General features: G+C 43.7%; 1 protein-coding gene across 10 annotated transcripts in view; it reads left to right on the forward strand.

Annotated features, from left to right (window-relative positions):
- HTR1F (5-hydroxytryptamine receptor 1F) overlaps positions 1-26,685 on the forward strand; it is a 93,960-nt gene that overhangs the window by 51,150 nt on the left and 16,125 nt on the right. For 4 of the 10 annotated variants that reach the window (XM_056559346.1, XM_056559350.1, XM_056559351.1 and 1 more), the window contains one exon: positions 1,711-1,864. The exons of 3 other annotated variants lie outside the window; for them this stretch is intronic. The gene's annotated coding sequence lies outside the window, so the exon portion shown is untranslated. Of the gene's footprint in view, positions 1-188; positions 1,865-26,685 lie in introns of those variants that run through there. 3 more of the 10 variants (XM_056559348.1, XM_056559347.1, XM_056559354.1) reach the window with 3 other exon arrangements.

Here is a 26,685-nt window from a genome sequence, read left to right on the forward strand (position 1 = left end):
TTTTGACCCAAAAATGCACTGCGTAGAAACGGAAGCCCCCAAAAGTTACAAAATGAATTTTTTTTCGCACAATGATTTTTTTTCCATTTCGCCGTGGATTTTTTGGTAAAATGACTAATTTCACTGCAAAGTAGAATTGGTGGCGCAAAAAATAAGCCATCATATGGATTTTTAGGTGCAAAATTGAAAGCGTTATGATTTTTAGAAGGTGATGAGGAAAAAATGAAAATGGAAAAACGCTGAATCCTTAAGGGGTTAATTACTAAAGTCACTTTATGTTGGATACCCAAGCAAAGAATTGATGCATACATAACACTGCAAGAAGGGTGCAGTGTAATGTATATGTATGAAGGGAGCTCAGTTAGCCCTTTATTCAGTAAGAAGTTCTATTATACAGAATTACTGGCCGAATGTGTAATAGGGCCAATTGTTGCCTAATTATTTTGGTTTTTCTTTTGTTAAAATTGTTGTTTATTGAACACATATCTCCCCATGTAATATGGGATATAAGGCCGATGAACAAATAAAACCAAGAGCTGCACAAACAGCCCAGCGATTGTATGTGGCCCTCCCCAGTTAATCCTCGAGCCTTGTAATAGTCCTAGTAAACTGCCCTACAGCAAAGAGCATGTGCTGACAACATGTTCACAAGAATCTAGTGTGTTCATTGACTTCAAAACCAATAGGTCTTATGAATGAAACCTGGTTTCAAGAGCCAGGCAATATCTGGGTATTGGCTGTAAATACTTGAAAGTGGATGAATCATATGTTGAAGGTGAAGGGAGATGTATTGATCTTTTTATTCTATATATAGACTAGCAATAAAAAGAAAATTCTATGTTGTCTACAGAAATTCACCGAACAAGTGAAATTAACTGAATGTATTACAGGTTATAGATCACAAGGACACTTCAGGCTGTTCTCCGAAGAATCATATACATTATCCTGAAATTTTCATTTTGGCCATTTATAGGCATATTTATGTAGGCTACATGAAGAAAACACTATGGTGGGTATTTATTCATAAAGGGGTACTCCAGGGAAATAAAACTTACTCCATATCCACAGGACCCCGGCTCAGCTGGTAAGTTGCTGAGCAGGCCGTCACTTAAACCCATCTCCAAGGGTGGGAACCAAAGGATGGGTGGGTACCCAGTCCCCATACAGGAGATTGTGGGGGCCATAGTGGTCAGACTCCCAAATATCAGGAACTTATCCCCATCCTGTTGATAGGAGATATGTTTTATTTCTCCAGAGTACCCCTTTAATACCTCTAGTGATGTTTTAAATTAAATATCAATTTACCAGGTACATATAGGTGACACTAGAGAGACAGTCTTCATCTGTCTGGAGGAGAGCTCATTTGCATGCTTTTTTCCCATGGAGCACTGCCTATAGATCACTTAGCTCCCCTTAATGAGAAACTAGTGAAAAGCAAACACGGTGTAGTTAGACATCTCAGTTTAGGGTGTCTTTTACAAAGGCAGAAGGAGACGCAATGTGATTGTTTGCTGTTGTGGTAAAACTGCTCCATATTTGTTTCGCACTGATTAAAAACGATCTCCCCTGTTGTATTTGTAGTGTCTCGGCATTTTCTAGGCTGTCTCATTTCAGCATTCAGTTCCATGGCTATTCAGGGATACTCTAATCTTCCGAAACCGTCAGTGAATATTTCCACCCATTATTTAATGCTTTATTGTTTCTTCCTAGATGTTTATAAATAGACTCAGCACTATTGAAGATTGGCAGAGAATATAATTCTTTTGAAATGTACAAAACGAAAAAGATCAAAAAGAAACACATTCATAGAGCTAAAAAGAATTGTTCTCAGCATCTGAACCCTGCATCAGTCACAATAAGGAAGGTATGCCAATTATTATTATTATTATTATTATTACTTTTATTACTATTTTGGAGGGAAAAAAATCAGATACATTATAACAGGCAGAAAACAAAGTGAATATATCCCCTGTATATTTTCTTTTACTGATTAGAGAAATATACTATAGAGTTCTTCTTTTAATCTGTTTTTTATTTCCCAATTGTACATTTATAATTTCATTTTAGTACATTATCATGCGAGAGATAGAGATATCCTTTATGACATGCAAGCCCCATGAATATTGACATTCTGAAGGCGACCCTATTCACATGTAGTGTTGAGCGGCATAGGCCATATTCGAATTCGCGAATATTCGCGAATATATGGACGAATATTCGTCATATATTCACGAATATTCGCATATTCGTTATATTCTCGTTTTATTTTCGCATATGCGAACATGTTAACATCAGCATATACAAAATTCGCATATGCGAAGATTAGCATATGCGAAAATTAGCATATGCGAATTTTCGCATATGCGATTTTTCGCACGCCAGTCTCACACAGTAGTATTAGAGCCTTCTTTACACCACACAAGCTGGAAGCAGAGAGGGGTGATCACTGTGATGTGTACTGTGAAAAAAAAAAAAAAAAACGAATATTCGTAATTACGAATATATAGCGCTATATTCGCGAAATTCGCGAATTCGCGAATATGCGATATTCGCGAATAATATTCGAATTGCGAATATTCGTGAGCAACACTATTCACATGTATGGGGGAGTATTCTAGGCATGCTCTGTGACGCAGACCTCATTGTGAAGGGAGGGAGAGGCCAAACTCTGAGCATCACATATTGTAAATGGCTGGATCTCATATTATCTAAATACTGCTGTCATCCTTTAGAGTAATGCTGTATGTGTAAAGGACAGCTCTACTCGACTTCTCAGCTTGCTATTAGTCCCAATGCCAAAATGAAAACTGGATAATTTTATGACATAGATAGTAGAATGGGAAATTAGAAAACTCCCCCAAAAAAATCCAAAATTAAATGAATCAAAAAATTCTTGAAAAAATATGTTTAACATAAAATCTTGATTTAAGTAATAAGTAATTTTCTTACACATTAAGAATTTGTCATTATTGAAATAAACATAATAAGGGTATGTTCCCACATGCGGAACCCATGTAGTTTTTGAGGTGGAAATCACAATTTCCATGTGAAAACAATGCTGTGTCACTTTAGAAAGCAACTCTCTCATTGATTTCAATGTAAGGCAAGGGACCACAGGAAAAAGAAGTTATGTGTCTCTTTGTTGATAAGCTTTGATGATCTTATTGAAATTAATGGGAGTTTCAGTAATAGCTTGGAGAAAGCAATATTAAGTAAGGGGCTTTACCAATTTGAAGGTATCCTAAAGCACACTGAGTGTTCAAGCAATAACATGAAGGATCCATATACACAACTATTCTGAAATTTTTATGAAGAAGGTCTTCATGATTCCATTATGGACCTGTAGGTATTTCATATTGTACCTCCTTACAGCCCACCACTATGTTTTTCACTTTTATTCAAAAAAAAAAAAAAAAAAAACAGGAAAAACTCCTGTGTGGGCCAGATTAAGGCTGCCTGGAAGACGGCGCACTTCATTATGATGCCCCCCCCCCCCCCCGACAGTTCCCCAAAATTAGGTGCAGTATAGTTCCCCCGCATTAGGTTGTAGTTCCCCCACATTAGGTGCAGTATAAGTCCCCGCACATTAGGTGTGCAGTATAAGTCCCCGCACATTAGGGGTGCCGTACAGTTTCCCCAAATTAGGGGTGCAGTACAGTTCCCCCACATTAGGGGTGCAGTACAGTTCCCCCACATTAGAGGTGCAGTACAGTTCCCCCACATTAGGTGCAGTACAGTTCCCCCACATTAGGTGCAGTACAGTTCCCCCACATTAGGTGCAGTATAGTTCCCCACATTAGATGCAGTACAGTTCCCCACATTAGGTGCAGTACAGTTCCACCACATTAGGTTGGCTGTACAGTACCCCCGCATTAGGTTGTAGTTCCCTCACATTAGGTGCAATATAAGTTCCCGCACATTAGGTGTGCAGTACAGTTCCCCCACATTAGGGGGGCAGTATAATTCCTCACATAAGGGCTGCAGTACAGTTCCCACACATTAGGGGTGCAATAAAGTTCCCCACATTAGGGGTGCAGTATAGTTCAGCCACATTAGGGGTGCAGAACAGTTCCCCCACATTAGGGGTGCAGTACAGTTCCCCCACATTAGGGCTGCAGTACAGTTTCCCCACATTAGGGGTGGAGTACAGTTCCCCACATTAGGTGCAGTACAGTTCCCCCACATTAGGTGCAGTACAGTTCCGACCCATTAGGTGCAGTACAGTTCCCCACATTAGGTGCAGTACAGTTCCACCACATTAGGTTGGCAGTACAGTACCCTCGCATTGGGTTGTAGTTCCCGCACATTAGGTGTGCAGTACAGTTCCCCCACATTAGGGGGGCAGTATAGCTCCTCACATAAGGGCTGCACTACAGTTCCCCCACATTAGGGGTGCAATAAAGTTCCCCACATTAGGGGTGCAGTAAAGTTCCCCACATTAGGGGTGCAGTATAGTTCAGCCACATTAGGGGTGCAGAACAGTTCCCCCACATTAGGGGTGCAGTACAGTTCCCCCACATTAGGGGTGCAGTACAGTTCCCCCACATTAGGTGTAGTACAGTTCCCCCACATTAGGTGCAGTACAATTCCCCCACATTAGGTGCAGTACAGTTCTCCCACATTAGGTGCAGTACAGTTCCCCCATTAGGTTCAATATAGTTCCCCACATTAGGTGCAGTACAGCCCCCCCCATTAGGTGCAGTATAGTTCCCCCCATTAGGTGCAGTACAGTTCCCCCCATTAGGTGCAGTATTGTTCCCCCCATTAGGTGCAGTACAGCCCCCCCCCCCCATTAGGTGCAGTACAGTTCCCCCCACATTAAGTGCAGTACAGTTCCCCCATTAGGTGCAGCATAGTTCCCCACATTAGGTGCAGTACAATCCCCCCCCCCCCATTAGGTGCAGTATAGTTCCCCCCATTAGGTGCAGTACAGTTCCTCCCATTAGGTGCAGTATAGTTCCCCCACATTAGGTGCAGTACAGTTCCCCCACATTAGGTGCAGTACAGTTCCCCACATTAGGTGCAGCATAGTTCCCCACTTTGGGTGCAGTACAGTTCCCCCACATTAGGTGCAGTATAGTTCCCCACATTAGGTGCAATGTAGATTCCCCACATTAGGTGCAGTATAGTTCCCCACATTAGGTGCAATATAGTTCCACACATTAGGTGCAGTATAGTTCTGCCATATTAGGTGCAGTATAGTTCCCCACATTGGGTACAGTATAGTTCCCCTCCATTAGGTGCAGTAGAGTTCCCCACATTGGGTGCGCATAGTTCCCCCACAATAGATGCAGTATAGTTCTCCACATTAAGTGCAGTATAGTTCCCCACATTAGGTGCAGTATAGTTCCCCAAATAGGTGCAGTATACATTAGGTGCAGTACAGTTCTCCCACATTAGGTGCAGTACATTTCCCCCACATTAGGTGCAGTACAGTTCCCCCCATTAGGTGCAATACAGTTCCCCACATTAGGTGCAGCATAGTTCCCCACATTGGGTGCAGTACAGTTCCCCCACATTAGGTGCAGTACAGTTCCCCCCATTAGGTGCAGTACAGTTCCCCCCATTAGGTGCAGTATATATCCCCCCATTAGGTGCAGTACAGCCCCCCCCCCCATTAGGTGCAGTACAGTTCCCCCGTTAGGTGCAGTATATTCCCCCCACATTAGGTGCAGTACAGTTCCCCCATTAGGTGCAGCATAGTTCCCCACATTAGGTGCAGTACAATCCCCCCCCATTAGGTGCAGTATAGTTCCCCCTATTAGGTGCAGTACAGTTCCCCCCATTAGGTGCAGTATAGTTCCCCCACATTAGGTGCAGTACAGTTCCCCCACATTAGGTGCAGTACAGTTCCCCACATTAGGTGCAGCATAGTTCCCCACATTGGGTGCAGTATAGTTCCCCCACATTAGGTGCAGTATAGTTCCCCACATTAGGTGCAATGTAGGTTCCCCACATTAGGTGCAGTATAGTTCCCCACATTAGGTGCAGTATAGTTCCCCACATTAGGTGCAATATAGTTCCACACATTAGGTGCAGTATAGTTCCCCCATATTAGGTGCAGTATAGTTCCCTACATTGGGTACAGTATAGTTCCCCCCATTAGGTGCAGTAGAGTTCCCCACATTGGGTGCATATAGTTCCCCCACAATAGATGCAGTATAGTTCTCCACATTAGGTGCAGTATAGTTCCCCACATTAGGTGCAGTATAGTTCCCCAAATAGGTGCAGTATAGTTCCACCACATTAGGTGCAGTACAATTCCCCCACATTAGGTGCAGTACAGTTCTCCCACATTAGGTGCAGTACATTTCCCCCACATTAGGTGCAGTACAGTTCCCCCCATTAGGTGCAGTACAGTTCCCCACATTAGGTGCAGCATAGTTCCCCACTTTGGGTGCAGTACAGTTCCCCCACATTAGGTGCAGTATAGTTCCCCACAGTAGGTGCAATGTAGGTTCCCCACATTAGGTGCAGTATAGTTCCCCACATTAGGTGCAGTATAGTTCCCCACATTAGGTGAAATATAGTTCCCCCACATTAGGTGCAGTATAGTTCCCCCCCCATTAGGTGCAGTAGAGTTCCCCACATTGGGTGCGTATAGTTCGACCATAATAGATTCAGTATAGTTCCCCACATTAGGTGCAGTATAGTTCCCCACATTAGGTGCAATATAGTTCCCCACATTAGGTGCAGTATAGTTCCCCAAATTAGGTGCAGTATAGTACCCCCACAATAGGTGCAGTATAGTTCCCCACATTGGGTGCAGTATAGTTCCCCCACATTAGGTGCAGTATAGTTCCCCACATCAGGTGCAGTATAGTTCCCCCATATTAGATGCAGTATAGTTCCCTGCATTAGGTGTAGTATAGTTCCCCACATTAGGTGCAATATAGTTCCCCACATTAGGTGCAGTATAGTTCCCCACATTAGGTGCAGTACAGTTCCCCCACAGACATACAGCCTTCAGCCATATACAATGTATGGCTGGAGGCTGTATGCCTGTTTACTGCTCCAGTGTTCCGTCCACCACTCCTCCGGTCCGGGGTCACGATCTACTGCTATGGCCTCTGGGCCATAGCAGTAGGTCCCGGGACCGGAGAGGAGCAGTGGTCGAAACACTGAGGAGGACTTGCTGGTGAGTGGTGACTTACCATGCGCGCCTGTCCTCCTCACTGCTCCGCTCTTCTATGGGTGCATGCACGGGACGTCAGTGACGTCCCTGCGTGCGCTACCTCCCTGTCAGGTAACATTGACATCCTTGTGTCCTGAAAAGATTTTTCGGGACACAGGGATGTCCCGAATGTGACGGGGGCCCTCTGGGGGCACGGGGCCGGGAGCAGGTGCTCCAAGAGCACCAATGATGATCCGGCCCTGACAGTATAGACCTGTAGCAGTCTGGTGGTGCCATATAACATACATAGAAGACAGAGTATATGGTCACAATTGTGTATATGCCCCTATAAATTAATCAATCATTCAATCTATTATCTATCTATCTATCTACTATAAATCTACCTATTTATTTATTTCTGTTTCATTTAAAATACATAATAATTCTATATGCTGGAGCCTGCAGTGTCCGAGTGTATGTCCCTATAATTATCAGTATTTGCAGATAAGGTACTTACATCTTCTTTCACCTGAATTTGAAAGCATCAATGACAACAAACCAGCATGCATGCATAATAGGAAATTTCACACATAAACAAGACGATTAAGTGAGGAGATCCCGCTCAGATGAGTTCATTATTTAACGGAACTGTCAGGCGCACGCAGTTATTCTCATTTACTTAGTTATAAATTGCTATTTGATGTAAGTGCATAAGATAGTTTAGTGGGAATTTTAGACAACTTATTCCAAAATATTTCTTGTTTACATTAATATGAATTGACATAGCAGAGAAGGATTATTTTCTGGATGCTACTGTCAGTGCCGACAGTTGAGCAATGAGAGAACTTTCATCTTGTGGCCACTCCATTTCACCCACACACCCAGTTATTGACTGAGTCTGTAGGCGAGAATGAGGAGGCCCCCAGATGAGAGTCTGTTAGAGTACTTTTGGAGTTTGTTAGCATAACTATCAGTTCATTTAAATTGCTTCCCCCTCCGTCTTTGCCAAGATGGCGGCCTAGGCTGTCGCCTTCCTTTCGTTAATCTTTACTCCTTTCCCAAGAATGTCCAAAATTAAATTCCAAAATGCATAAATGGATCAAAAGAAGTCCCTTCTTAGCCACGAGAGCAGACTGTGGATAACCCCTACCCCCCCCCCCCCCCCCCCACGCTCTCTTCTTGGTTCCAGGAACTCTCCCACCTTCATAGGATGGAGGAGTTGTTGGCTGACTCTAGAAGACAAGCGGACAAACATCACCTTATATGGGGTCCGTGGATTCACTTTTTGATGACTGAAGATTACAGATCCCTCGATTTGGGGTCCCCAGAATCTACGAGCTGATGGACGATACAGAAGGGTGTCCAACCTCATGATGTCAGCCCGCCACGGCAGGGGGGCCCTACCTGTGTGCCGCACTGAGAGCTTAGCCTCCTCCTCTTTTTCTCTTTTGCCTGCACTTCTCCTTTCTGTTCCCTTTCGCCTCCCGCATCATCCTGCCTTTCTTCCCTTCCCTCTGCCCTTCCCTGTCTTCTTTTCCTTCATGTCCTCTCCCCCCCCCCCCCCCCCCCGTTGATTTGTAAAAGCCTTTGGGACGCAACTGATAGGTTGATGTTAACCTTGTTACTTTGTGGTTCTACCCATACCTATCCCTTTTGCCACACGGCTTATGCGACTTGAGTTTCTGATCTCCTGACCCCATATGAAGTCATAGGTCGCTTGACATGTATGGGTTTCATATGTTGCCTTCAGTTGCCTTTTGTTCACCTATTTATATACTTATGCGATGAATTCTTTGATGAAAATAAAATTTTTACTTTGAAAAAAAGAAAAGTCCTTTCTACCTTTGAGACTCACATCTATCTTTAGCTCTAGGGCTCTCTAGCCCACTCCAGCCAGTTTGCGGCCACTGGAGGTGGTTGGAATGACAAAGACAGCCGAGACAGGGGAGATGCCCAATTTGCTTAACTCCAATTGTTTATAATAGAGTTTGGGCAAATAGCGTAGCCCTGTGAGCGTCACTGTTTATGTAATATCTAGGGGACATGTCTTAAATGTCCTTGATGGTACATTAACATATAACAATTACTGATGTAAATGACACTGAAAGTTAACTAAGAGACTTTTTACCATGGCATTCAGTGGTTAAAAAAAGCTAAAATTGTGTGTGCACATAGCCTGAAGGTTTAAACCACTTACCAAGCTATTGGTTAAGTGTTGAGAATTCATGGTGATCACTTGAAGAATTTGTTTTAAGTCTATTAATCCATCTCATGTTGACTTTGCCGATCACTGAATCTATTGAAAAAAGATTTGTTCTGGGAGTAGGAGACACTAATGGGAAAATAATCATACTAGGTCAGCATTATATGAAGGGATATCCAGACACCAAGAAAATACAAGTGGCTGAAAGATTTCCCATTTAAAATGTATGTTGGTATATGTTGGTATATGTTGGTTGTATATGTAATATACAACACATAGTTGCATAGTTCATAAAGTTGAAAAAATCAAGTTCAACCTAAATCCCTAATGAGTCCCTAATGAGTTGAAGGCAAAAAAACCTCATACTAGAGGTAAAAATTCCTTCCCGACTCCAAATATGGCATCAGAATAAATCCCTGGATCAATGTTCTGTCCCTTTAGATCTAGAATTCATAACCAGCAATATTATGACTCTCCAAAAATGCATCCAGACCCCTTTTGAACTCACCATAACCACCTATTCCGGGAGAGAGTTTCACAGTCTCACTGCTCTTACAGTAAAGAACCCCCACCTGTGCTTGTGTAAAACCTTCTTTCCTCCAGACGTAGAGGATGTCCCCTTGTTATAGATACAGTCCTGGGTATAAATAGATCATGGGAGAGATCTCTGTACGGCCCCCTGATATATTTATACATAGTTATTAGGTCTCCCCTAAGTCTTTTTTCTAAACGAAATAACCCTAATTCTGATAATCTTTCTGGGTACTGTAGTCCTTCCATTCCCCGTATTACTCTGGTTGCTCGTCTTTGAACCCTCTCCAGCTCCACTATATCTTTCTTGTGCACTGGTGCCCAGTACTGTACACAGTATTCCATGTGTGGTCTAACTAGTGATTTGTGTAGTGGTAGAATTATTTCCTTATTGTGGGCATCTATGCCCCTACTGATGCACCCCATGATTTTAGTGCCTTCACAGCAGCTGCTGACACTGGTCACTACAGATAAATTTACTGTCAACTAATACCCCTAAGTCCTTTTCCACGTCAGTCCTCCCAAGTGTTCTCCTATTTAATACATAATCTTAGCCTGGATTTTTTCTCCCCATGTGCATTACCTTACATTCATCAGTGTTGAACCTCATCTGCCACTTCCCAGCGCAAGCCTCAATAGGGGTGTAGAACAGTTAGCCTTGTCGTAACATGCATAGGGAGTGTGCTGTGTTAGTTAAATAATACTGTTATTCAGTATGACATGCAGATTACAGGCATCACTTTAGAATCACTGCCACAGAGCGTCTGGATGTGGCAGTGTAACGGCTGCAGGAGGAGAAGTGGATCTGCTGGACCTGTGTGGATGATGGGGTGGGCTGTACCAGGGAGCGGAGTCTAAGGTGCCGCTGGTATTCACCAGAGCCCACCGCAAAGCAGGACGGACTTGCTGCAGCAGGCAACACCCAGGTCGCTACCCCTGATACAACTCGTCCACAAAGGCTGCCGAGGTGTAACGCGGCTCAGGAAGGATGAGACTATTCATAGTCAGGACAGGCAGGAGGTCAGGGCTGACAGCACTGTAGCAAGGTCAGGTAAAATAGCAAGAGGTCAGAAAGCAAGCGGCACAGGAGCAAGGTCAGGATAAGTAGCAAAGGTCAGATACATGGCAAGGCAAGACACAAATGAACGCTTTCTCTAAGGCAATGATGGCACAAAGATTCGGCTAGGCAATAGAGGAAGTGCTGACACTTATAATTTTACTAATTTGCAAGAACCAATTGACCCTTTGACCCTTTAAATTTCTAAGAGTCGGCACGTGCACGCGCGCCAGCAGACAGAAGGAGCATGGCAAGGTAAGTTACGGGCCGGTGGACGCCTGCGACCGCATACCCGACATACGGACAGCGCCAACGCCGGCACCAGGAGACAGAACAGGGGTGCGCTCGCGGCCAGCATGTCTGGCCACAGCGTAACCCCTAAAAGGCAGCAGGGTCAGGAGACCATATTAGCCCCTTATGCCGTTGGGGACCGAGCCCATTTTGACCTTAAGGACCAGTGCATTTTTTGCAATTCTGACCACTGTCATTTTCAGCATTAATAAATCTGGGATGCTTGTACTTATGAATTTGATTCTGAGATAGTTTTTTCGTGACATATTCTACTTTATGTTTGTGGTAAATTTCCGTCGATACTTTATTTCTTGGTGAAAAATTCCCAAATTTCATGAAAAATTAGAAAATTTCGCATTTTTATAACTCAGAAGCTCTCTGCTTGTAAGGATAATAGACATACCAAATAAATTATATATTTATTCACATATACAATATGTCTACTTTATGTTGGCATCGTAAAGTTGACATGTTTTTACTTTTTGAAGACATCAGAGGGCTTCAAAATTCAGCACCAATTTTCCAGTTTTTCAAGTACATTTCAAAATCTGAATTTTTAGGGACCAGTTCTGTTTTGAAGTGAATTGGAGGCTCTTTATGTTAGAAATTCCCCATAATGGACCCCATTATGAAAACTGCATGCCTCAAAGTATTCAAAATGACATTCAGAAAGTTTATTAACAGGAATAGCAGCAAAGTGGAGGCGAAAATTAAAAATCTTAATTTTTTACACTAACATGTTCTTGTTGACCCATATTTATTTATTTTTATGAGGGGTGAAAGGAGAAAAAAAATTATTTTAACCAAATTTCTCTCGAGTAAGGAAATACCTCATATGTGGATATAAAGTGCTCTGTGGGGGCAGGAGAGTGCTCAGAATGGAAGGAGTGACAATGGGATTTTGGAGAGTGAATTTTGCTAAAATGGTTTTTAGGAGGCATGTCTCCTTTAGGAAGCCCCCACGGTGCAAGAACAGCGAAAAACACCCCATTTGGCATACTATTTGGGAAACTACACCCCTCAAGGAACGTAACAAGGGGTACATTGAGCCTTAACACCTTAACACCCCACAGGTATTTGACGACTTTGCATTGAAGTTGGACGTGAAAAAGATTTTTTTTTTTTACTAAAATGCTGATGTTACCCCAAATTTTGCATTTTTACAAGAGGTAATAGGTGAAAATGTCCCCAAAAATTTGTAGCCCCATTTCTCTCGAGTAAGGAAATATCTCATATGTGGATGTAAAGTGCTCTGTGGGTGCACTTCAATGCTCAGAAGGGAAGGAGCGAAAATTTAATTTTGGAGAGAGAATTTGGTTGGAATAGAAGTCTGGGGCCATGTGTGTTTACAATGCCCCCATGGTGCCAGAACAGTGAACCCCCCACATGTGACCCCATTTTGGAAACTACACCTCTCACAGAATTTATTAAGCGGTGCAGTGACCATTTACACGCCACTGGAGTTTGACAGATCTTTGTAAGAGTGGGCTGTGCAAATGAAAAATTACATTTTTCATTTTCACCGACCACTGTTCCAAACATTTGTCAGACACCTATGGGGTGTAAATGCTCACTGTACCCCTTAAAACATTCTGTGGGGGATGTAGTTTCTGAAATGGGGTCACATGTGGGTATTTATTTTTTAGTGTTTTTGTCAAAACCGCTGTAACCAGCAGCCACCCCTGTGCAAATCATCAGTTTAGGCCTCAAATGTACATAGTGCGCTCTCACTCCTGAGCCATGTTGTGTGCCCGCAGAGCATTTTACTTCCACATATGGGGTATTTCCATACTTGGGAGAAATTGTGCAACAAATTTTGGGGGTCTTTTTTTCCTATTATGACAATGAAAAGTATGGGGCAACACCAGCATGTTAGTGTAAAAAATTACATACGCTAACGCTAACGCTAACATGCTGGTGTGGTGTAGACCCCAACTTTACCTTTTCATAAGGGGTAAAAGGAGAAAAAGCTGCCATAAATTTGTAGCACAATTTCTCCCAAGTACGAAAATACCCCATATGTGGCTCTAAACTGTTGCCTTGAAATACGACAGGGCTCCGAAGTGAGAGAGCGCCATGCGCATTTGAGGCCTAAATTAGGGATTTTCATAGGGGTGTACCCGGATGAAAGCATTACACTTGCCTCCTCCACCAAAAATATTGGGGGAGTGGCACAGTGTAAGGGTGTAGTGCATATGTAGTGTTTTACTCTTTATTTAGGGTTAGCATTGTGTAGTGTAGTGTGGTGTTTTTAGGGTACATTCACACGGGCGGGGGGTTTACAGTGAGTTTCCCGCTGGGAGCTTGAGCTGCAGCAAAAAATTTGCCGCATCTCAAACTTGAAGCTGGAAACTTGCTGTAAACCCCCGCCCATGTGAATATACCCTGTACATTCACATGGGGGGGGGGGCAAAACTACAACTCCCAGCATGCACTGACAGACCATGCATGCTGGGAGTTGTAGTTATGCAACAGCTAGAGACACACTGGTTGGGATTAGGAAACACTGAGTTAGGTAACAGACTACAGCAGTTTTTCCGCACCACTGTCTGTTTCCTAACTCAGTGTTTCCCAACCAGTGTGCCTCCAGTTGTTGCAAAACTACAACTTCCAGCATGCCCAGACAGCGAAAGGGCATGTTAGGAGTTGTAGTTTTGAAACTCCTAGAAGCAGCAGTGAAGATCACTTTACAGCAATCTTTACTGCCCGCCTTCTGCCTTTCCCCAGTCCTCGGTCCCCACCTGCCACCTGTCCCTGCATGCCCAAGGTACCTGCCATCTTCCCCGCTCTGTCCCAGCTTCCAGGGCTGGGCAGAGTGGGGGAAATTAACTTTTACTCCCAACTGCCATTGGTTGGTTAGTCCTAACTGACCAATGGCAGGGCATAGGAGGAGGTGGCACCCCTGCCACCTCGCTCCTATCCTTTAGGATGATCGGGGCTGTTTCTGACAGCTCCGATCATTCCTATTTTCCGGGCTATAGGGTCACCAGAGACCCGATCAATCCAGAATCGCCGAAAATCGACGATCTGAATTGAATCAGCGATTTGCGGCGATTGCCGACATCGGGGTTCTCAGGACCCCCAGGAATTGTCACGGGATGCCTGCTGAATGATTTCAGCAGGCATCCCGCTTCGGTCCCCGCCCGGCACACGGCGGGGACTGATATTCCCACAGGCTTACAGGTACGCCCTTGGTCCTTAAGCACCAGGACATAAGGGCATACCCGTACGCCCTTGGTCCACAAGAGGTTCAAGGGGTTATCCACCATAATTTTAGTACATACCTGGCAGACAGTAATGGACATGCTTAGGAAGGATTGGTGCTTGTCTTGGGGCTAAATAGCTATGTTGTGAGATTACCATAACATTGCGGCTAGCTTTTTGTGAACTGGTATTTCCTGTTTGATTTTTTCTTCTTTTGTCTACAAATCCCATAATTCCATTTTCCTCCCTCCCACACATCAGCCACCCCACCCATTGAAACATAAAGGAGCTGCATCCATTCAAAAGACCTGTGCATTAGTTGCAGTTTGATCTCTCTCCCACCAAGCGATCCCTCCACCCATTGAGGCAGACAGGCTCCCTGTCATCAGCCGACTAGTGAGTCAGGTCTCGGCCACATTGCAACCTGGGAAAAATCTGAGACAACAGTCATTTTGTATGCTGATAAAAATAAATATTGGGGTGAAAATCATAGAAGAATTGTGAGAAAACCGTCACACACAGGTTCAGACACTATATTATGAACTACACTAACTTTACAGCCCCTGTAGCATAGCCAAATAAAAAGCCAGCCTCTGCCTCTCCCAGCGCACTTGAAAAGGGAAGGACTGCAGTACCAGCAACTTGGACAGGAGCACATTTAGCTTCTGCACCATTCGATAAGTGGGCGCATACTGCTAGAAGTGGCTGCAGTGAAAAAGCTTGTACTTGTATCTAAAAATCGAGCTGGCGGTCCTCCGCAATGCGAGCTATCACCTGTTCCAGCCCCTGCATCTTAGTTTCATTTAATCAGTTATGGTTCATTGTTATCGCTCCAACCTGTTTATTTGGATTCTTGTGGTCATTCCACAGGTAATATATGACAACAACCATAGGGCCTCACAATTGAAGGATTGAAGAGATTTTTTTTTATTTAAATTGAAGATTTTGATTTAGATTCACAAGTTTAATGTCCCGGGTGCCCAAAGCATTTACTTTGAACTGACATATGACCACAAAAAACAATATAACAAGGAGTCAAATGGCTGCACAATGAAGGAACCTAGAGGTGGCAGCAGCTCGACGAGACCATAGGGCCTCACAATTGAAAACATTAAAAATATTTTTTTTAAATTTTAAACAAGATTTTAAATAGATTAAAATTTTAAAAGTTTAATGTAATATGCCAACAGCATGATGAGACCATAATGTGCCAGAATGACACAGCCTGGAATTGGCAGCAGCAGGAGACCATATAGTGGCAGAATGACCCAGCCTGGAGGTGGCAACAGCCTGACGAGACCATAGGGCCTCACAATTGAAAAGATTAAAGATATATTCTTTTTAATTAAATTGAAGATTTCAAAGAGATGAACCTAAAAAGTTTCATTTAATGTGCCAGCAGCATGAGAAGACCACTAGGCAGCACAATAACACAGCCTGGAGGTGGCAGCAGCATGAGGAGACCATATAGTGGCAGAATGACCCAGCCTGGAGGTGGCAACAGCCTGACAAGGCCAATTGAAAAGATTAAATATATATATATATATATATATATTTTTTTTTTATTTAATTTAAAGATTTCAAATAGATGAACCTAAAAAGTTTAATTTAATGTGCCAGCAGCATGAGGAGACAAAATGGCGGAACAATAACACAGCCTGGAGGTGGCAGCAGCATGAGGAGACAATATAGTGGCAGCTTGACCCAGCATGGAGGTGGCAACAGCCTGACGAGGCTCGTCTTCTTCATCACCCCGTAGCTCCACAGCCTGCTCCTGCTCCTTATCTTCTGTCAGATGACTATAGAAACCACCCATTTTGCACAACCTTGCCTGTGCTCCACTGTCCCCCCTCCTCTTCCAGTTCAGCCCCCACAGGGCACATGTGGCCTTGAGATGTAAGTGCCACATCTCCAGTGCCCTGACCAGCCATAGTTTTCAACACGTGTTATAGGAAATGAAGCAGTGAAATGACATTGTTCATCCAGTATTCCTGGCAAATGACTAGTAATGTGGCTTCCTCAAAGGGCCTGAGCACACGGCAGATGACACGTATGAGCTGCCACTGGTTGAAATTGAAGTTACACAGGGGAGTCCCCCTATCCGCTTGGATCATCAAGAAATCGGTGATGGCTTTCTGTTCGTATAGTCGGTCCAACATGTGGAAATGTCGCAAATTAGACTATGTTGGCGGATGCCGTTCTGACGCTGCAACTCAAGGAGGGTGTGTTTTGCGGTGTACAAGTGGCTGAAGAGCAAGCAAAATTTCCTTCCCATTGTTAGGATGTCTTGCAGATGGGGTGAACACTTCAGGAACTGCTTGTCAAACAGATGTAACACTTGTGCCATGCAGGGCGCATGGCTCAGGCTTCCTTGACGCAGCACAGACAAGATTGTCTTCCTATTGTCGGTCACCATGGTTCCCATTTACAGTTTTCATGGAGTAAGCCATGATTCAATTTATTGATGAATGAATTTTAGCAGTTCCTCCCCTGTATGACTCCGTTCGCCAAGGCAAAGCATGTGAAGAACAGCGTGACACCGCCGTACCCTGCACACATGGTATTCTGGAGGGGCACTGAGACTTGTACATGCAGTAGAGGCTGAGGACAAGGTGAAGGATGAAGAGGTAGAGACGCACACTGTAGCAGGACCAATGGCCTTAGAGCGTGGAGGCGGAAGCAGCGAGACCTGTCCAAGTTGCTCTTGTGGCTGTGCAGGAACCACATTCACCCAGTGGGCCGTAAAGGACATGTATTGTCCCTGACCATAGTTACAGCTCCAGACGTCTGTGCTGCCATGCACTTTGGTACACACCGACAGGCTCAAGGACTGGCCCACCTTCTGTTCCACAAAATTGTGCAGGGCTGGTACTGCCTTTTTTCGCAAAGAAATGATGGCTTGGGACTCTCCACCTCGGCTCAGCACAAGCCATCTGTTCTCTGAATGGTGTAGAGCCCACCACTTGAAAAGGGAGGGACTGCAGCACCAGCAACTTAGACAGGAGCACATTCATCTTCTGCGCCGTTGGATGAGTGGGCGCATACTGCTATAAGCTGCAGCAGTGAAAAAGCATACTCATACTTGTATGTTAAAATTGAGTTGCCTGTATGTTAAAATTGAGAGGCCTGCTACCGCCTGTCTCAGCCCCTGCCTTTAACCTGTTGGTGACGAAGGGCGTATGCATACGCCCTTGCGTCCTGGTACTTAAGGACGAAGGGCGTATCCATACGCCCGTGGGAATTTCAGTCCCCGCCGCGCGCCGGGCGGGGACCGGGGTGACTGCTGATATCTATCAGCAGGCACCCCGTGCAAATGCCCAGGGGGGTCATTAGACCCCCCCATGTCGGTGATCGGCGCAAATCGCAAGTGAATTCACACTTGCGATTTGCGCCGATTCCGGGTCATTACGGGTCTATGGTGACCCGGTGACCCGGAATATAAGGGAGATCGTGGGTGTCTAAGACACCCATGATCCCCCTAAAGCGATAGGAGTGAGGTGGCACGGGTGCCACCCCTCCTTTCCCTGCTATTGGTAGTCTAGACACGACCACCAATAGCAGATCTGGGGCGGGGGGGGGGTTTACTTTAGTTTTCCCCGTCCTGCCCTCCCACAATAGGCGGGGCAGAACGGGGAAAACGAACAGGAGCGGCGCCAGAGTCCACTTACCCGTCCGGAGGCTGCGGAGCGACGGCGATCGGCGGGCGGCGACGGAGATCTGCGGCGGCGTGCGGCAGAAGAGGATGGCTCCCTGGATGCGACGGAAGCAGGTGAGTTGCCTAGCAACATCTAGAGGGCTACAGTCTGAGACCACTATAGTGGTCTCTAGACTGTAGCCCTCCAGATGTTGCAAAACTACAACTCCCAGCATGCCCAGACAGCTGTTTGCTGTGTGGGCATGCTGGAATTTGTAGTTTTGCAACAGCTGGAGGTCTACAGTTTAGAGACCACTGCACAGTGATATCTATACTGCCCTCTAGATCTTGCAAAACTACAGCTCGTAGCATGCCCACACAGCTGTTTGCTGTCTGGGCATCCTGGGAGTTGTAGTTTTGCAACATCTGGAGGTCCACAGTTTGGAGATCACTGTTCAGTGGTCTCTAAATTGTAGCACTCCAGATGTTGCAAAACTACAAATTCCAGCATGCCCACACAGAAAACAGCTGTCTCGGCATGCTGGGAGTTGTAGTTGCGTACCTCCAGCTGTTGCATAACTACATCTCCCAGCATGCCCTTCTGTGATCAGTACATGCTGGGAATTCTAGGTAACAGAACCTAACTGAAAGTTTTCCAACCAGTGTGCCTCCAGCAGTTGCAAAACTACAACTCCCAGCACGTACTGACATACCGTGCATGCTGGGAGTTGTAGTTTTGCAACAGCTGGAGGCACACTGGTTGGAAAATACTGAGTTAGGTAACAGAACCTAACTGAAGGTTTTCCAACCAGTGTGCCTCCAGCTGTTACAAAACTACAACTCCCAGCATGTACTGACAGACCGTGCATGCTGGGAGTTGTAGTTTTGCAACAGCTGGAGGCTCACAGGTTGGAAAATACTGAGTTAGGTAACAGAACCTAATTGAAGGTTTTCCAACCAGTGTGCCTCCATTTGTTGCAAAACTACAACTCCCAGCATGCACGGTCTGTCAGTACATGCTGCTGGGAGTTGTAGTTTTGAAACAGCTGGAGGTTTGCCCCCCCCCCCAATGTGAACGTACAGGGTACATTCACACGGGCGGGATTACAGCAAGTTTCCTGCTTCAAGTATGAGCTGCGGCAAATTTTTCGCCGCAGCGCAAATTCCTAGCGGGAAACTCACCGTAACCCGCCAGTGTGAATGTACCCTAAAAACACTACACTACACTACACTAACACCTAATAAAGAGTAAAACACTACATAAACACCCCCTTTTACTGTCCCACCCCCCCCCCACCCCCAATAAAAATGAAAAACGTATTGTACGGCAGTGTTTCCAAAACGGAGCCTCCAGCTGTTGCAAAACACAACTCCCAGCATTCCCGGACAGCCACTGACTGTCCAGGCATGCTGGGAGTTTAGCAACAGCTGGAGGCACCCTGTTTGGAAATCACTGGCATAGAATACCCCTATGTCCACCCCTATGCAATCCCTAATTTAGTCCTCAAATGCGCATGGTGCTCTCTCACTTCGGAGCCCTGTCGCATTTCAAGGAAACAGTTTAGGGATACATATGGGTATCTCTGTACTCAGGAGAAATTGCACTACAAATTTTGGGGGGCTTGTTCTCCTTTTACCCCTTATGAAAAGGAAAAGTTGGGGTCTACATCACCCTGTTAGTGTAAAAAAAAAAATATTTTTACACTAACATGCTGTTGTTGCCCTTTACTTTTTATTTTCACAAGAGGTAAAAGGAAAAAAAGACCCCCAAAATTTGTAACGCAATTTCTCCTGAGTACGGAGATACCCCATATGTGGGCGTAAAATGCTCTGCGGGTGCACAACAAGGCTCAGGAGTGAGAGCGCACCATGTACATTTGAGGCCTAAATTGGTGATTTGCACAGGGGTGGCTGATTTTACAGCGGTTCTGACATAAACCCCAAAAAATAAATACCCACATGTGATCCCATTTTGGAAACTACACCCCTCACGGAATGTAATAAGGGGTAAAGTGAGCATTTACGCCCCACAAGTGTCTGACAGATTTTTGGAACAGTGGTACGTGAAAATGAAAAATGTAATTTTTTTGTTTGCACAGCCCACTGTTCCAAAGATCTGTCAAACGCCAGTAGGGTGTAAATGCTCACTGTACCCCTTATTACATTCCGTGAGGGGTGTAGTTTCCAAAATGGGGTCACATGTAGGGGGGTCCACTCTTCTGGCACCACGGGGGGGCTTTGTAAATGCACATGGCCCCCAACTTCCATTCCAAACAAATTATCTCTCTAAAAGCTCAATGGCGCTCCTTCTCTTCTGAGCATTGTAGTTCGCTCGCAGTGCACTTGATGTCCAAACATGGGGTATTTCCATACTCAGAAGAAATGGGGTTACAAATTTTGGGGGGCATTTTCTCTTATTACCCTTTGTAAAAAAGTAAAATTTGGGGAAAAACCAGCATTTTAGTGGAATTTTTTTTTTCATTTACACATCCGACTTTAACAGTTGTCAAACACCTGTGGGGTGTTAAGGCTCACCGTACCCCTTGTTACGTTCCTTGAGGGGTGTCGTTTCCATAATAGTGTGCGATGTGGGGGGTTTTGCTGTCCTGGCACCATAGGGGCTTCCTAAATGGGACATGCCCCCCAAAAACCATTTCAGAAAAACTCACTCTCCTAAATCCCATTGTTGCTCCTTCGCTTCTGAGCCCTCTAGTGCACCCGCCGAACACTTGACATACACATATGAGGTATTTTCTTACTCAAGAGAAATTGGGTTACAAATTTTGAGAGGATTTTTTCCTTTTACCCCTTGTAAAAATAAAAAAACTGGGTCTACAAAAACATGCCAGTGTAAAAAATTATGATTTTGAATTTTCTCTTTCACTTTGCTGCTATTCCTGTGAAACACCTAAAGGGTTAACACACTTACTGAATGTCATTTTGAATACTTTGAGGGGTGTAGTTTTTATAATGGGGTCATTTGTGGGTTAATTCTAACAAGAAGACCCTTCAAATCCACTTCAAACCTGAACTGGTCCCTGAAAAATTCCGATTTTGAAAATTTTGCGAAAAGTTGGAAAATTGCTGCTGAACTTTGAAGCCCTCTGATGTTTTCCAAAACTAAAAACTCATCAATTTTATGATGCAAATATAAAGTAGACATATTGTATATGCCAATATATAATTTATTTGGAATATCCATATTCCTTATAAGCAAAGAGCTTCAAAGTTAGAAAAATGCTAAATTTTCTAATTTTTTATAAAATTTTTGCATTTTTCACCAAGAAAGGATGCAAGTATGGACGAAAATTTACCACTAACGTAAAGTAGAATATGTCACGAAAAAACTATCTTGGAATCAAATTTATAAGTAAAAGCATCCCAGAGTTATTAATGCTTAAAGTGACAGTGGTCAGATTTGCAAAAAATGCTCCCGTCCTTAGGGTCATAATGGGCTCCGTCCCCAAGGGGTTAAACTCTCCCCCCCCCATGCTTATGATTGAGTATCCGGGGTGCCCCAAGCGTTCCCTTTAAAAAAATACTGTCAAACTACAAGATTAATATAACAAGGATATCACATGGCGGCACAATGACAGAGCCTAGAGGTGGCAGCAGCATGACGAGACCATAGGGAGGCACTATGAAAGAGCTTGGATGTGGCAGCAGTATGAGGAGACCATATGACGGCACAATGACAGAGCCTGCAGGTGGCAACAGCAGCATGAGGGCCATGCCAACTGAGGGTTGAGTCTGATTAACACACTGACTGTTGACTGGGGGTGTCAGATGTCACTTACGATGAAGTGGATGACCGAGTGAACCAATCACGGCTGCTGGGTTGCTGGTCGAGACACGACTGCTAGCTGACAATGGGAGCTCAGAGCTCTTGCTGCGACTCCTGCTGCCACACGCCCCTACTCTGCTGCGACCTCTGCCTGTGCCTGATGAATTTATGCCCCTGCCACCTACCTCCTATGTGCACGTCCTGGCACTTCTCTGCCTGACATACTTATACACCAGCTGAGTGTGTATATGTTACACTTATTAGAGAAGGACAATACGCTCCACTGCACTTAAAACTGTATTTGGCTACAAAAGCAGGTGTGTAGTTTTGGCTGGCCTTTCAGAGTAACTAGGCCCTTATGACTTTAACAGGAACAAAATCGTACTCCACATAGGTGTACGTATAGTATTCACTTATGAGAGGAGGACTGTGCGCTCCACAACGCTTAAAGCTGTTGTAGACTACAGAAATAAGTGTGTAGCTTTGGCTGGCCTATCACCGTAACTAGGCCCAAATTATTTTAAGAGGAAAAATATAAAGGACACTATGTATGTGTACGAACAGTTTACAGTTCTGAGAGGAGGACTATACGCTCCTCTACAAACTGTATAAGGCTACAAAAACAAGTGTGTAGCTTTGGCTGGCCTTTCACAGTAACTAGGCCCAAAATATTTTAAGAGGAAAAATATAAAGGACACCACGTAGGTGTACATACAGTTTACAATTATGAGAGGAGGACAATATGCTCCGCTACAAACTGTATACGGCTACAAAAACAAGTGTGTAGCTTTGGCTGGCCTTTCACAGTAACTAGACCAAAATTAGTTTGACAGGAAAAAAATAAACGTACACCACCTATATACGCACAGGTTACACTTGTGAGAGGACAACACGCTCTGCTACACAACCTGTATTAGGCTCTAAAATCAGGTAACTATTGCTTTTCATGCTCACCCTAACTGGCCCCTGTTGGCTTTTGAGTTGTAGTACACATTAGTGCTGCAGCACAGAGTTGCTGTGTAGTACAGCCCAGTACAGGATTACTATGCACTAATAGCAGGTGACAATGGCTTTTAGTGCTCAGCCTAACTAGCCCCTTTAAGCTTTAGAGTTGCTGTACACCACACTGTAGCAGTATAGAATCGCTGTGTAGTATACCCAAGAGTGTCCTCCCATGTGGATCTGCCATTTTAGATGCCCTGGAGCCTGGACCTCACTAAATGGAGTTTCATGAAGCAATTTGTTTCATCGAATCGCAGTGATATTCGAATTCATTGTGAAGCAAATTTTTCCTGAAATTCGTAACAAATTTGGATTCCTCAGATTCGATTCGCTCATCCCTAATCATCTGCAAAGATTTCTACTTTACTATTCAACCCCTCTACAAGGTAATTAATGAATATATTAAATAGGATAGGACCTAAAACTGACCCCTGTGGTACCCCACTAGTAGCAGTCACCCAATCAGAATAAGTACCATTAATAACCACCCTCTGTTTCCTATCACTGAGCCAGTTATTTACCCACTTACACACATTTTCCCCCAGCCCGATCCTTCTCATTTTATGCACCAACCTTTTATGTGGCACCATATCAAATACTTGGGAAAAATCAAGATATAGGACGTAAGACTGACCCCGTGGTACCCCACTAGTAGCAGTCACCCAATCCGAATAAATACCATTAATAACCACCCTCTGTTTCCTATCACTGAGCCAGTTATTTACTCACATTTTCCCCAGCCCGATCCTTCTCATTTTATGAACCAACCTTTTATGTGGCACTATATCAAATACTTGGGAAAAATCAAGATATACAACATCCAGTGATTCTCCCTGGTCCAGTCCAGTCCTCATTAAAGCTGAGCAGGTTAGTTTGACATGGAGTCATACATTTATTTTGATCAAGTTATTCCAAAATAGCATCTTTTAGAAAACCCTTAAACAATCTACATACAACGGAACTAACAGACCTATAATTTCCAGGGTCATCTTTTGACCCTTTTTTAAATATTGGCACAACATTTGCTATGCGCCAGTCCTGGGGAACCGTCCCTGTTACTATAGAGTCCCTGAATATTAAAAATAGGGGTCTGTCTATTACATTACTTAATTCCTTTACAACATGGGGGTGAATGCCATCTGAACCTGGAGATTTGTGTATTTAGATCTTTTGTAGGCGGCTCTGTACTTCTTCCTGGGTTAGACAGGTGACCTGTATTGGGGAATTTACCTTATCTCACTGTATTTCCCCTGGAATTTCATTTTCCTTGGTAAATACAGTGGAGAAGAATTTGTTTAATATATTTGCTTTTTTCTGATCCACGTCTATAATTTCTTTCTCCTCATGTTTTAAAGGGCCAACACTTTCATTTGGAGGCAAATGTAACTGCACATGTAGTAGCAGAAGACTTTTTTCAGACTTACTAATTTAGTCCCATAAAATGATTAGGATTTTGTCTTCAAGCAAACTTTTTCTGTTTAGTTTCTTATTTTATAAATGTAAGACTACATGTATTAAAAGTTTCAATGTTGGTTTATAAACATTTTCTAACATTATATCTGGCAAAATCAAAGATAGATAGTATTAAAGGGGTTATCCAGGAAAAAACTTTTTTTTATATATCAACTGGCTCCAGAAAGTTAAACAGATTTGTAAATTACTTCTATTAAAAAATATTAATCCTTTCAGTACTTATGAGCTTCTGAAGTTGAGTTGTTCTTTTCTGTCTAAGTGCTCTCTGATGACACATGTCTCGGGAACCACCCAGTTTAGAAGAGGTTTGCTATGGGGATTTGCTTCTAAACTGGGCGGTTCCCGAGACACTTGTCATCGAGAGCACTTATACAGAAAAGAACAACTCAACTTGAGAAGCTCATAAGTACTGAAAGGATTAAGATTTGGTAATAGAAGTAATTTACAAATCTGTTTAACTTTCTAGAGCCAGTTGATATTTAAAAAAAAAGTTTTTTCCTGGATAACCCCTTTAACAATGTGCATGGGCCATCTCACCACTAATAGTCATTATCACCAAAGAAAGTTGCACTCATCCATATACATCCCCCACAGCAGCCAGTACTGGGGACATGTAATATTACTTCTTATTATATTAATACATTAATATTATATACTATGAAATATATAGTAGGCAAATTTCACCAGAATAAGTGTTTTTTGTTGGCAGCAATGTTCTTTGACTAATGAAAGGAGTCATATACAGGACAATCCCCATGATATTCATGTCTTTCAATTGAAAAAATAAATAAATAAAAATAAGGATGTTAATAGATAGTAACTTCTCCGGGCATACTGTACACCATTGTGCCCCTAGACTCTGTCTTCTATGTATGTTATTTGGTGCCCATAGACTGTATTCTTACAATGTTATATGATTTTCTCTAGACTATTGTGGCATATATATATGAAAAGAATTGTGGCAGGCTGTAAGAAGGTACAACGTGAAGTACCTACAGGTGCATAGGGTCAGGTTCTTCATGAAAATTCCAGGATTGTTATGTACGTTAATCCTTAGTTTTACTTACAGACTTAGTATACGTTAGGATAGCTTCACATGGGCAAAAACTGGGCCTGTGTGAAGTCGTGCGCTGTTGCTTTCTCTGAGCCTTTGGTGGGCATGAGGGCTAGTCCTAAAGCTCCCATTGACATCTATTATAGCATCAAAGCTTATCCATGCAGTAAAGAAATGGCACTCTTTTTTAACATGGTTACCTGCCCCTCGCCTCATGATTCAGCCACCTCCAGGCTGTGCCATTCAGACACTATATGGTTTCCTCATGCTGTCACAAACTCCAGGCTGTGCCAATTAGCCACTATATGGTTTACTATGCTGCTGGGCCTGTGACATAACCTAAAAATATTTTATGGTAGCACTAGCTACCATAAATATTCAATTAAAATGTTAAAATTAACCTTTTAATCTTAGGGATTGTGAAGCCCTATTGCCTACTCATTGTGCCACCATATGGTCTCCTTAGCACCTTGTTGGCACCTTAAATTAAACCTTTAACATTTTAATATATCTAAAATCTTCAATTTAAAATTTCAACACACAGTTTGGCGATCCCGGTCTTTGTGACAGATCGCCCTGTCTGTCCCCCTAATAATAGAGTCCCCCACTACCAGTACCTGTCTGGCCTGCCCTGCACTCCTCCTTCCCTCCTTACTGGAGCAGACACCCCCCCCCCCCCCCCCCCCTGGCGGTCAGAGGCAGTATCTTACTGCAGTACTGCTAGCTCTAAAATGGTATCTTCCTAATCTGCCAACCATGCAAACTTGTTGGGGGTGCCAGCTCAGGACTAGCCTCCCTGATACTTTTCCCTCTACCCCGTTTTCTAACTGTAACCCAGCTATCTGCCTGACTGTCCTGCATCTCTGTCCCACTATCCTTCCCCACCTCTACCCCAGAGAGTACTATCTCAGTGAGCAGGAGACTCCTCTCAAAGTTGTCAATGCTTCTCAATGTTGTCAGTCATTCCTCTAGATCCAGGATCTGGGCTTTGAAACTAACAATTAGCACACATCTCGCACAACAATATGCCCCCTCAAACTGGGTTGCATACATTGAACAGGATGTACACCAGACTGCATTTTCCAACATGGAGGCCATCTAGTTATGGGGATTTAACAGATTTCCAGCAAAAAACAGACAGTAAATATTACAATTAAATTCTCAGTAGACCTTCTGAGTTAAAGTCTCTACAGTGTAAGCAAAGTAACACTCACAGCGATCTCAAACTCCTGCTTTCAAACTCTCAGATTTACAACTCTCTTGCAGTTCCTCTCTTTGAAAGCAACTCTCAGTCAGAGCAAGCTCAGAATTAGTCCCAAACTACAATTTATACACCTG

Source organism: Hyla sarda, chromosome 2 (genome assembly GCF_029499605.1).
Source record: "Hyla sarda isolate aHylSar1 chromosome 2, aHylSar1.hap1, whole genome shotgun sequence".
In the NCBI taxonomy this organism is placed as follows: Eukaryota; Metazoa; Chordata; class Amphibia; order Anura; family Hylidae; genus Hyla; species Hyla sarda.